Source organism: Chiloscyllium plagiosum, unplaced genomic scaffold, assembly GCF_037043375.1.
Source record: "Chiloscyllium plagiosum isolate Xiang-an unplaced genomic scaffold, Cpla_swu_hap1 HiC_scaffold_11, whole genome shotgun sequence".
Taxonomy (NCBI): Eukaryota; Metazoa; Chordata; class Chondrichthyes; order Orectolobiformes; family Hemiscylliidae; genus Chiloscyllium; species Chiloscyllium plagiosum.
Window position 1 is genome coordinate 13,548,257 of NW_028270149.1, and position 13,788 is coordinate 13,562,044.

A 13,788-nucleotide genomic window follows, 5' to 3' on the forward strand; every position below is an offset into this window, starting at 1 on the left:
GATTGGGTTAGGATATCTGGTTGGCATGGATGGGTTGGACCGAAGGGTCTTTTTCCATGCTGTACCTCTCTATGACTCTATTTCACATTTCCTCACACTAAACTCTATCTGACATTTTCCTGCTGATGTACTTAGAATCTTTTAGCTGAGGCAATTTGTAGCATGGGGAATAATTGGAGCAAAATGTACAGATGTAATTTAGTCCTAATTTGTAAGTCTGTCCTTATTTTATGTCATATTTTATCATGATATGGTTTCGAATAAATTCCAAAATTGTGGGACCTCCGAATGCATGAGGTCTCTGCTATTTTTGTATTTGCAGTGCCAAAGGAGCATTGAACTAGTAACAATATTTCAGATGAGGTATCAAGCCTTCTTTCTTTTCAGGTAGGTAGCAAATATCCCAATGTACTACTGCATTGCTACAAAGCATCTTGCAATGACCCAAAGTTGTGAAAGGTTCCACTGAGTGCAAACCTTTCTTACCTTTTCTTCCATAGATCATAGAACATAGAACAATACAGTACAGAATAGGCCCTTCGGCCCACGATGTTGTGCCGAACATTTGTCCTAGCTTAAGCACCCATCCATGTACCTATCCAATTGCCACTTAAAGTTCGCCAATGATTCTGACTCTGCCACTCCTACAGGCAGCGCATTCCATGCCCCCACCACTCTCTGGGTAAAGAACCTACCCCTGACATATCCCCTATACCTTCCACCCTTCACCTTAAATTTATGTCCCCTTGTAACACTCTGTTGTACTCAGGGAAAAAGTTTCTGATTGTCTACTCTATCTATTCCCCGGATTATCTTATACACCTCGATCAAGTCACCCCTCATCCTTCTCCGTTCCAATGAGAAAAGGCCTAGCATGAAGCATAGCAGACCTGGGTAGGTACAAGATGTGTGATGCATGACCTGTGTAGACTCAGACATGTTTCCATTTGTGAAAGTATCGAATACTTGAGCTGATAAATCTGATGGGAAATTCAGGAAAACCCTCTTTACTCTGAGATTGGAGAGAAAGTGGGACTTGCTACCACAAGAAGCAACTGAAATGAGCAGCAAAAGGCATTTAGAAGGAAACAAAATAACTACGACGCAGGGCAAGGAACAGAAGGAGATACTGATAAAGTGGGATGACATTATTTGGGGAGGACGTTGGTGTGGAGTTTAAAGTTGGCAAAGGCCAATTGGACTTGTTTCCTGTGTTGTAAATTCTATGTATTTTGAACAATTTGTACATATTATTTCATTCTTAAATCACCTATCCGAACAAAGCATCCTACTAGTCGATGTTTATGTACCAGTGAATATTGTTCATATACTATGACATTTATGACCTCAAGATGCTGTTGTGGACATTTGCATTATACTTACATTGGTTCTACTTTCTACATACAGCAAGGCACCCAACTGAAAAACCATATTGATTGATCAAAAGTAAAGAGAACATTGTAAATATAATTCAAGGTTATTGATATTTTGAGAGCGTATTGTACAAACGTATGTGAGTGAAAGGGAATATTTCATGTTAGAAACATTTTCCCCCACAATTATCCGCATGCTTCCTCCACATTATGGATCTTTATCTTCAAGACTAACCCTTTAATTGAAATATCATCCAAGTGAACCACAAAATCACCAGTGACCTTTCATTCTGTATATGGAGTACTGATTGTGACGGGCATCGAGAAGATCAGTATTTGTCACTCAGAACTACAGGATGCACTGAAACATTTTGACAAGCCATTTTTGTCAAGATCTTGCAAACCACAATGCACATCACTCGAGGAGGACAAGGGCCCAGACATAAGGGAACACTGTCAGCTCCAAATCTCCCTCCCTTTCACATATGATTCTCACCTGGAAATTTATCACTGTCATTTCACTGTTGAGGGGTCAAAATCCTGGAACTCATGTGGGGTATATTCACGAAATGAACTAAAGTTAAAAATGAAATTTCTTGGCTACCATTTCAAGAGAGGGGGCAATGAATGCTGATCTTATCATAGAATCGCTACAGTGCAGAAAGAGTCCATTTAGCCCACACCAATCTTTCAAAGAGCATCCCACCCAGATCCAGCAACCCCTTCCCAGCTCCACAATCTCACATTTAGCATGGCCAATACACCCAACCTGCACATGTTTGGACTGCGGGAGGAAACTGGAACACCTGGAGGAAACCCACTCAGACGCAGGGAGAATGTGCAAGCTCCACACAGATAGTCACTCCAAGGCTGCGATCAAACCTGGATCCCTAACACTATGACGTAGCATACTAACCACTGAGCCACTGTGCCGCCCCACTGAGCTTGTCAATAACAGTCGTACTTGGGAAATGTGTTAAAGAGAAATGATTTTAATTCTTCTTTTGTGAGAACGTCACATGGTGCACACTGAAAAGGGCCAATATTTATTGCTATGTGAGTACTGGACCGCAGCGATATGCTGTAACTGAAGCATCACATTCGTGTCTGTACTCCTGGATCAGTGTTAAACCAGAAAGCTCCCCTCAATCATTATTTCCTCTTGTAGAGACATCAAAAGCAAAGTGGTCTAATCTTAAAATTAGTGTTTGACCATACAGAAACCAAATTTTGAATAAATCTTTCACACTCAAAGGATGGTGGAGTTCTGGAATTCTCCCCATCCCGCCCCCCCGCCCCCACCAAAGACAGAGGATGCTGAGGATTGGTTGAAACACTCAAGACAGTGATTGATAGCTTTGTTTTAGGTAAGTGCACCAAGAGCTGTAATGCTGAAGCAGAAAACTACCATCAACCTCTTGTCAATAGGGAAAGTCACCATAGTCCAATTCTCTCATTAGACAGAGAGACAACTGGTGGTGAGTTTAACCTGAGGGTTAGCACACCTCAGGTGAAGGACAGTATTGAGAAGCCATAGTCTCCATGGCAACTTCAGCCAATGTTGCTGGCATTGCAAGTTGGCCATCCAGCCAACTGAGCAATACATCACTAAAGATTAACCTTTCGGTGCAGTAGGTTAGTAGGGAAAATCATGGGTTGGTAGCTTTTATTGTAAGACAATTTGAGCATAGGATTGTTACAACCTGCTTCAATTCTACAGAACCTTAGAAAGACCACACCTTGGTTATTGTCTACACTTCCCTTTACCTTGGCAAGGATATTAGTGGCACTGAGCAAGGACGTTCACTAGATTTGTTCCCAAGATTCCCTGAGATTGTCCTGTGGAGAGAGATTGGCCAGTTCTCTTGAAGGAGGCCTGTATTCTCTCGAGTCTTGCAAAATTAGAGGTGATCTCATTGAAATTTACAAAATCCTCAAATGGACAGGCAGGGTGGATGAAAGCATGGGGTCCCTGAATTACAAACATCTGACTTATGGACGTGATCCCATTCATGGTGTAATTTTAAAGACCTGACATATGAACATTTCCTGGACTTATGAGCAGCTGCTTTGTATTGTCCTGGATTGTGTTTTGACTTGCGAATAAATCACCTTGCAATTGGACTCCAGGACAGAACCCATTTACAACCCAAGGGCTGACTGTAAAATGTATCCCCTGCCTGGGGAGTCCAGAAGTAATAGTCATAATTTCAAAATAAGGGGGATATCACAAAAGGACCGTGACAAGGAGATTTCTTTTTACTCAGTGGTTTGTGATTGCTTGAAATTTCTCATCCCAGAAAGCTCACTCATTCAGTATGCTTTGAGTAGAGATTGATAAAATTTCTAAATACCCATGTTATAAAAGAATACAGGAAAAGTGTGGGAAAATGGCATTTAAATGGATGACCAGCCATGATTGTATTGAATGTGGGGCAGACTCAATGGGCTGAATGGCCTACTCCTGTTTCTAATATTGGGTGCCATTCTGGTCTCCTTCCTATCGGAAGGATGTTGTGAAACTTGAAAGGAATTAGAAAAATTTACAAGGATGTTACCAGGGTTGGAGGATTTGAGCTGTAGGGAGAGGTTGAATAGGCTGAGGCTGGAGTGTTGGAGGCTGAGGGGTGACCTTATAAAATCATGAGGGGCATGGATAGGATAAAATAGACACGGTCTTTTTCCCAGGAGTGGGTGAGTCCAGAACTAGATGGCACAGTTCTAAGGTGAGAGGGAAAAGATTTAAAAGGTAGCTAAGGAGCAATTTTTCCACATACAGGGTAGTGCATATATGGAATGAGCTGCCAGAGGAAGTGGTGGAGGCTGGTACAATTACAATATTTAAAAGGCATCTGGATGGGTACATGAATAGGAAGCGTTTAGAGGGACATGGGACAAGTGCTGGTAAATGGGTCTAGATTAATTTAGGATATCTGGTTGGCATAGACGAGTTGGATTGAAGGATCTGTTTCTGTGCTGTACATCTTTATGACTCTCTGACTCTAATTGAACAGCAGGCTAAAATGCCGTACTTCTATGTTCCTGTGCTCCTAATTATGTGTAATTCTGTTTATTATGGCTTTATTCCCTGTGTAGCAATATATTCTTTTTTTTTCGAAACAGGCTGTAATAATTTCAATATTTATTTACAATTTAATAAAATTTTGACGGGAGATGGGCAGGGGAGGGTGGTGAATTGGAAGCAAGATGGATTTTCCTCTCTATCTTTTAGCCAGAACATCTCTGATGATAATACACCTATTATCAAAATTAGTGTTCAACCAACTGGGAAAAGACGAGCCATTAAAGATGTTATGACTGAGCAAATTGACATCAACTACATCTTAACATACAATGCATTAGCAAGGGAACACCAATGAATGAGACATTTTCTGATGGACCTGTCAATTTGTCACCTATGTGCAGTCAGGAATGTGTCCACATTCTGAATGCAGGACTAAACAAATAAATAAATTACAATTTTATCTTTGTTGATTGCCCATATTGTAAATGCCGAGGATGTTGTTAGTATTCAGTAAGTGGTGTAAGGGGCAATTTGCTGATAGCTAATTCCTTTCTGGCTTCAGAATCACCTGTCTCAAAGTCATCTCCCGCAGTGCGGACAAATAGAACTATCAGAACAGAAATGAAGCATGATAATAGAGCAAGGTGGAACAGCCAAGCAAAGTGGACCTAAATAGTGCATTTGTTACAAAAATATGACAACTGGGATGCTAAATATTTGAATTTACAGTTATTTTTAAGGCTTGTGCAATTTAATCATATCTAATTTTCTTTACCACACAATCACTGTCTTGTTTAACTGATTTTTGTAGGTTAATGAAGTTCAAAATATTTGCAGGGAAAACAGCTGGAGCCTTTTTAATGACATTTGAAAGTGAAATGTTAAAGTATGTGTTGAAAGAATGGAGCTAGTTTAATCTCAATATTGGTTGTTGTTCTGTGTCATTGTGAACGCAACAAATATTAGAAACTGAGATGTGGGCAAGAATAATTTTGTAACATTCAAATAGAGTGTTCCTACTCTAGATATATGAGTGGCATCTTTATTGCAAAAAATATCATGAGCTGTTTTGCCCCGCAAATTCCACACTCCACCCAAGCTGTGTCTCTGAATAATAGTGTTCAGGCAATGTCCTTTGAGATATTGTTGTCCTCAGTAAAAATATTGACTTTGGCAAGGATGCTTGAAATGATTAATTTCCTTGAATTATGGAAATGAAAAGAATTCATGCCAGAAAATATTGTGCTGCCTGTGTCTCAGTATAACCGTGACCCATAATCAAGGAAATCATGACTAGTTTATGTGATCAGTTTATCTAGGCTACACGGTCACTTCCTAACTGAACAAAATCTACATCATTTGGTGGCTGCTTTTTAATAAGGGGATGCTAAAATTGTTTCTCATCTTGTTTCTCACTTTATCTGTGAAACATTGTCCTGATTTATCAGGAAGTAAAAACTGTGTAAGTACATGTTCCATTATCTTTGTAACTCAGAGCATCAACTGGACTACAGTTGGTACCACAAGTGCTTCAATATTTTCTGCTGGCTTGGATTTTCCAATTGATCTTGCCTTATTGCTGCTGAGAATTCATTGCCACAGCAGTCAAATTGACATCAATCTTAAAAATCCAAGCTGAGTGGCTTCTTCCTTTTTTCTGCTGCTCTCCACTTCTTTCCTGTTGTCACACAGTACAACGGCAACTTCCAACAACTTTAACTAAGCTGAACTGAGACAGAGAATGGGTGGTTCCGGGCTATCCACTCGTGGAAGCCACCCCAGTCGATGCTGTTCTCTGTCACAATTGACATTATTAGCTGTAAAGCAATCAGAAGCTGAGACCCAGCTGATATTTCTGAGGCAAAGTCTTTTCTATTCAAATTATTGACTTGATAAAGATACTTGAAATGATTAACTTCCTTGAATTATGGAAATGAAGAACATTCATATCGGAATTAATTATATTGTCCATCTCCCAACTTAACCCTGTTATCAAGACAGTGTTGACAGCTTTGTCTTATTGTATCTTGGCTGTCTGGCCTCCTGGTCTTAGTCACGTGCACGGAAACCAATTACAGTCAGATGCTTTAGCTGCAACACTACGATACCAGTTTGAATAATAGAATGATTATAGCAGAGAAGGATCACATTTGGTCATTGTGTCAGCGCTGACACTCTGTAAGAGCAATTCAAATAGACTGCCCCTGCTCTTGCCCCATAGTGGTGCAGAAATTCCTGTTCAGATCAAATTCTGAAAGTCAACATTGAATCTGCCTCCACCAACACTCTTTGGTTGTACATTTCAGATCCTATCCACTTGCTCCATGAGAAAAACATTTCTTCATCTCACCTTTGCTTCTTTTGCCAATGTTCAATGTTCTATATTAGTATTCTCTGGTTCTTGACATTTTCACCAAAGCAAACAGTTAATTCTGTGAAGACTCCTCATGGAACACCTTCATCAAATCTCTTCTTAACTATTTCTGCTTGAAAGAGAATGGTCCTAGCTTTTTCAATTGATCTTCGTAATTGAAGCTCCTCATCCAAGGAGCCATCTGAATGAATCCTCTCAGTCGTTTTTATAATGCCTTCACATCTTTCCCTCATGAATGTTATAAATTTTGATAATTTATCAAATTCTTCTACATTAACCAAGTACAAAAGCATTGTACTGTTTTTTTCAGCATGTGGGCATCACTGATAAGATCAATATTTACATCTTTACGATTTGCAGCACAATTCAAAAATATATGTCCAATCAAAATCTGAAGCTGCAGGCCAATTCACTTGACATCAGTCATCTGGAAGGTGGCAGAATCCATTATTAAAGAAGTGGTAACAAATTACTCCAAAACCATAATATGATCAAAGTGAAGATAATTTTATGAAAAGGAAATCATAACTAGTCGGATAGAACAGTAATTGCAGTAATAATTGGATTTCCAAAAGTCAAATGATAAGGTGCCATATCAAGGAGTTAATACCCAAAATAAGGACACATGGAGTTGCGGGGGTAATATATTAGCATGGATAAAGGGTTGATTAATGGATAGGTTGCAAAGAGTAGGGACAAACAGAACATTTTCAAGTTGACGGACTGCAACTTAAAAACATGCTAAAAGGATCGGTTCTGGGGCCTTACAATTTACAATCTATATTCATGACTTTGACAAAGAATCTGTGGCCAATGTGTCTAAAATCATTGTAAAAGTCAGGTGGGAAAGGGCATTCTCAGGAAGGCATGAAGAGGTAGACATATAAATTGGCAATCTGGTGGTAGAAGGGGTATAACATGAGAAAGAGTGAGGTTCTGTACTTTGGCAGTAAGAATAGAAGAGGCAGGAAATTTGAAAATACTGATGGTCAGAGAGTCTTAGACATACTTGCACAAGGAAGAAAGAAAGTTAGCACACAGGTACAACAAATGATTAGGAAAATAAATGGCATGTTGTTGCAAGGGGAATAGAGCACAAGACTAAAGAAGTCTTTCTACAATTGTACAGGGTATTTGTGAGACAACATCTGGAATATTGCACACAATTTTGGTCTCCATATTTGAGGGAGAATATGTTTGTATTGGAGGTGGTATCATGAGGGTTAACTAAATTGGTCATGGGGATGAGAGAGTTGTCTAATGATGAGCAGTTGTATAAGTTCGGCTTATAATTTTTGGAGTGTAGAAGAATGAGAGGCAACCTCATTGAAACATACAGAATTCTGATTGGGTACTTGACTGGGTAGGTGCTGCATGGATATTTACTCTGGCAGGGAATCTAAAACATGAAGCCACAGTGACAGGATAAGAGACTGGTCATTTAGGACTGAGGTGAAAAGAAGGTTCTTCATTCAAACTGTTATGACTCTTTGGAATGTTACATCTTGGCAGTGTCTGGATGCTCTATCGAAGGTTAACAGCCAGATTTTTGGTCTCACAGGGAATCAGGGATTTGGGGAACAGATGGGAAAGTGGATCTGAAGCTGAATATCAGCAAGATTGTGTCTCCAAACTCATGTTATTGCACTGATTCTGAAGTTCCCTCTGAAATAAGCAACAGCAGCACGAGCTGACCCTGTAGTTCATCTTGATGATGGACTATAGGATCAGCTCCTCCTGCTGTTGCTTATTTCAGAGGGAACTTCAGAACCAGCACAATGACATGAGTTTAGAGTCACGATATAGACATGACTAGGTAAGGATAACAGATTCCCTTCCCTGAAGGCCATTACTGAAAGTCACATTTTAATTCCAGATTGATTTAATTAGCTGAATTAAATTTTCAAGCTTTTACAGTAGAAGGAAACTCTGGGATACCTCTGGATTACTCTTCTGGTAACATAATCAGTTAGCTACCATTCTCCCATAATCATTTAGTTTGCTGTAGCTGAATTGGGTTGGTAGCACATGGAATTCTATCAGGGAAAGTTACAAATTTAGCACTAGGCACTTAATTGTTCCAGGACTTTGCCAGATCATGTGTGAACAATGAATTACTTTGAAAAGTTATTCTAGTTTTATGCATTATAAAGTATCAATTGTACAATGCTTATTTTTCCAATGTCTCTGCTTTTCTGATTTATTTTGTTGTGAATCAATCTGAGCAGTAGTTGATGTGAAATATCATGGCTTTGTGATAGCGTCCACCTCTTGGATTAATACCAGATGCAGGGAATATCCAACATGAATTGTATTAAGCAGTAACATCATGGTTAATGGTTAGACTTGTGCTCCCCTCACTGTACAGAAGAATAAAAACAAAATCAGGTTTTCATGTGTGAAGTCCAGATGATACACTCATTTCTCTGCTTCTTTTTGGAATCAATGATCCATGTATTTCAAATGGATGCATGCCTCTATTATCGTAGCGATGGTGGAACATTATAAAATCTATTTACTTTCCCATGTGCAATAGCCACAATTCAGTTGCTTTTGCGATTTTATTGAGAGGGGATATTTTGTGGTCAGGAAGGTATCTTAGAGGGTCATTTGACCATGGGATGTAGAAGCAGAAGTAGGCTATTCAGCTGATTGAGTCATTCAATGAGATCATGACTATTCTGATAATCCTCAACTCCACCTTCCTGCCTTTTCCCCATAGATCTTGATTCCCCAACTGATGAACAATTCAACAAAAATTTACTCAGACAAAACATGCACATTTTAAATCTTACATTATTGGGTTCCAGTTCCTGCCCTTGACAGTGTGGCTTTAAATTCACATTCATCTGCATAGGCCAAGTTCCAGTTTTTGTTCTTTTTGATAACGTACATTAAATTGGAACGATTTCAGCATAAATTGGATTTATCAACTATCAGCCAAGATTGCTGGAGTAGGAAAGGAGCCAAATTAAGTTGATCCACCATGATCAGGAGGCCCAGACGTTCAGCTGAAGCCTTGAACTGCCGGATTTACAGTCTGTTTATAAAGAAATTCATGTTCCAATCAGAGAATGAAGGCAAAGCGAGGGTAAAGCGGTAGATGTGGTGTATATGGATTTTAGTAAGGCGTTTGATAAGGTTCCCCATGGTAGGCTACTGCAAAGAATACGGAGGTATGGCATTGAGGGTGAGTTGGAGGTTTGGATTAGGAATTGGCTGGCTGGAATAAGACAAAGGATAGTAGTTGATGGTAAAGGTTCATCTTGGAGTGCAGTTACCAGTGGTGTTCCGCAAGGATCTGTTTTGGGACCATTGCTGTTTGTCATTTTTATAAACGACCTGGAGGAGAGGCTAGAAGGTTGGGTGAGCAAGTTTGCGGGTGATACGAAAGTCGGTGAAGTTGTTGACAGTGAGGAAGGATGTGTCAGGTTATAGCTGGATATAGATAAGCTGCAGAGCTGAGCAGAAAGGTGGCAAATGGAGTTCAATGTAGGTAAGTGTGAGGTGATTCACTTTGGGAAGAGTAACAAAAAGATGGGGTAGTGGGCTAATGGTTGGATACTTGGTAGTGTAGATGAGCAGAGGGATCTTGGTGTCCATGTACACAGATCTCTGAAGGTTGCCACCCAGGTAAATAGTGCGGTGAAGAAGGCATATGGCGTATTGGCTTTTATTGGTAGAGGAATTGAGTTCCGGAGTCCTGAGGTCATGTTGCAGTTGTATAAGACTCTGGTGCGGCCGCATCTGGAGTATTGTGTGCAGTTTTGGTCGCCATACTATAGGAAGGATGTGGAGGCACTGGAACGGGTGCAGAGGAGGTTTACCAGGATGTTGCCTGGTATGGTAGGAAGATCATATGAGGAAAGGCTGAGGCACTTGGGGCTGTTTTCATTGGAGAAAAGAAGGTTTAGGGGTGACTTGATAGAGGTGTACAAGATGATTAGGGGTTTAGATAGGGTTGACCATGAGAACCTTTTTCCACGTATGGAGTCAGCTATTACGAGGGGGCATAGCTTTAAATTAAGGGGTGGTAGGTATAGGACAGATGTTAGGGGTAGATTCTTTACTCAGTGAGTCGTGAGTTTATGGAATGCCCTGCCAGTAGCAGTGGTGGACTCTCCCTCTTTATGGGCATTTAAACGGGCTTTGGATAGGCATATGGAGGATAGTGGGCTAGTGTAGGTTAGGTGGGCTTGGATCGGTGCAACATCGAGGGCCAAAGGGCCTGTACTGCGCTGTATTTTTTCTATATTTCAATGTTTCTATTATTCATCCTGTTGCTGCAAAATTACTAATTTCCTTCCAAATATTTATCTTAATTCCTCTGTTTGCTTTCTCTGAATATCCCCCATGGCTCAGGGCAAGAAGATGGATAATATGAAACATAGAACAGTATAGCATGATACAGACCCTTCAGCCCTCAATGTTGTGCCAACCTTTTATCCTGCTCTAAGATCAAACTCACCTACATATCCTTAATTTTACTATCATCCATGTGCCTATCCAAGAATCGCTTAAATGTCCCTAGTGTGTCTGACTCTATTACCACTGCTGGCAATGCATACTACGCACCCACCACTCTTTGTGTGAAAAAATGATCTCTGACATCTCCCCAAACCTTCCTCCAATCACCCTAATCTTCTCACTGAAATTGATGCCAGACTTTATTTAATTCATTAACAGGGAATGAGTGTCACTGCTTAGGCCAGCATTTATTGCCAATTCCATATTGCCCAGAGAGCAGTTCAGAGTCAACTACATTACTATACATCTACAGTCGCAATGTAGGCCAGACCAGATAGGATGGTAGCTTCCTTCCCTAAAGGACATTAGTGAACCAGATGGAGTTTTTTTTTCCCAGAAAATGGATTTGTGGTCATCATTCGACTCTTAATTCCAAGTATTTATTGAATTCAAATGCCACCATCTGCCGTGGCAGGATTCAGATGCAGGTCCCCAAACATTACGGGTCTCTGGATTAACAGTCTAGTGATAATGCCATTAGGCCATTGCCTCCCCTCTTTCCATTTTAATGATCTAGTAGCAGATGAACATCTCATGATGACGATTATTTTCCTTTGCCTTTCCTGTGACATGTTCAGTTATTTCTTGGCACCTTTTGGTAATAGCTTGGGAGCAATGTTTGCCACAGGATCAATTGCCAAAATCTCCAATTTTTAGTTGGAGTTCAGTAATATTCAGTATTAGCTGCTCAAATCAAGAAATGAAATATCTAACAGACCTGCACCATCTCTTTTTGTGTTTCATCTGGCCGGTTTACTCCTTTATTTATTTCTGATTGGGTCACAGAGTCCTGCATAATGATCCCCAGCTAAAATATCAGCATCCAAATTAATTCACACCTCTCCGCGACACCAATAGAATTACACAGAAAATTAAATTCAAGGGAAATTAAAATCCGATTGTGAGACAAGTATAATCTTTATTAACGTGGAAGTTCGAAGCTGTAATCAAGTCAAACTTGCAATCTGATTTGCAGTGATTTAATTGAGTTTCTTCATGTTATCATTCCATGGGCAATTTGTCTTCATTCATGCATCTCCATGTGTTTGGATGCTGTTGCTTTATATTCGTCCCTTGAATTAAAAATGCCTTGTACTGACCTAGCAGGTGCAGATAAATTTGGCTTTGGTCCAGTGTACAAAATAAAAACGCAGTAGGGTTCCTTTTATGGTGATCTGCCTATTTCCCATAACTGTTGCTTTGTTTAACAGGTTGCCAAAAGAAAAGAGGGTTGATCGCTAATCTGCTCTGAAAAGAACCAGGTTCAAACTGCTTATTTCCAAAAAAAAAGTGAATTCTGCTTGAAAACATCTCGGCGGCTGCAAATTTTCTCATTTCAAGATTTCTTGCTGTGTCTAAAACCCTCACAGACACCTGGCTTCATTCTGTTCTGATTACATTTTCTATCTTTTTTTATTTATACGATCAATGAAGTGATGTTTCAGAGCACTTCAAGGCTATACACTTTGAAAGCTAATTTAGTTCAAATGCATGAAATGTCCAAAGCAGCATTTCATGAAATTCTGAATAAACTCTTTGGGTTGGACTCATCTGTCCTTCAACAATTTAACACAGTTGCGACAATTGCAACATTACTTTGTAGCAATGTTCAGTTCGAACTGGTAATTCATGAATACATAGACTTAATTCGAAGGAGAAGCTGGAAGGGGTGGGGGGTGCTTATGGTATAAAAATTAGGCATGGTCCCTTTAAGACAGAAATAAGGATTTTTCTTAATCACAAAGGTTTGTTCGTTTTTAGAACTCTGTTAGGAAATTGGAAGAAGACGTTGAATATTTTTAAGGCAAAGGTGAAAGGTTATCAGAGGTACATGGAAACACAGAGTAAACGCATCTCATTGAATGGTGGAGCAGGCTCAAGGGGATGATTGGCCTACTCCTGTTCCCAATTTGTATGCTTGTAATTTTAAGGAGATATTGGTGGATGTATCATAACAGTATTCCTCTGTAGTACAGGAACTGTTATTTAGGCTTATTCATGTTTAATATACTTGCAATCTAAATCATATCATTGCTTAGTAGATATCAGTCTTCTCTTTTGAAACAGAATGTCATGGAATCCAGCTCCATCCCCAGTTAAAATTTGAGCACCTAATCAAGGCTGTTGCTTCATTGTAGTGCTCTGAGAGAGTCCTGCAATGTTGGAGATATTGTTTTTCAGCTGGTGTGGATGCAAAAGATCCTCTGCTACTATTTCAAGGAAGCACAGATCTTTGCTATAGTGTGCAGCACAGATCTTTGCTATAGTGTGCTGCAGTTAGGAATTTGAACAAAAAAGGGACTGGCACACATAGAAACCTTAGTGTTGAAGTGCAGAAACATTAATTTGGCTAGCAGGTAATTGATTGTTGTTGAGGTTTTCCGTTTCCAGTTTTCTGTAAACTGTGATAGTATCGGGGAGGTGTAAGTAGTATATAAGGCTTATATCTTGGCCAATTATCCTGCTTAATATAAATAATAATTCAGTAA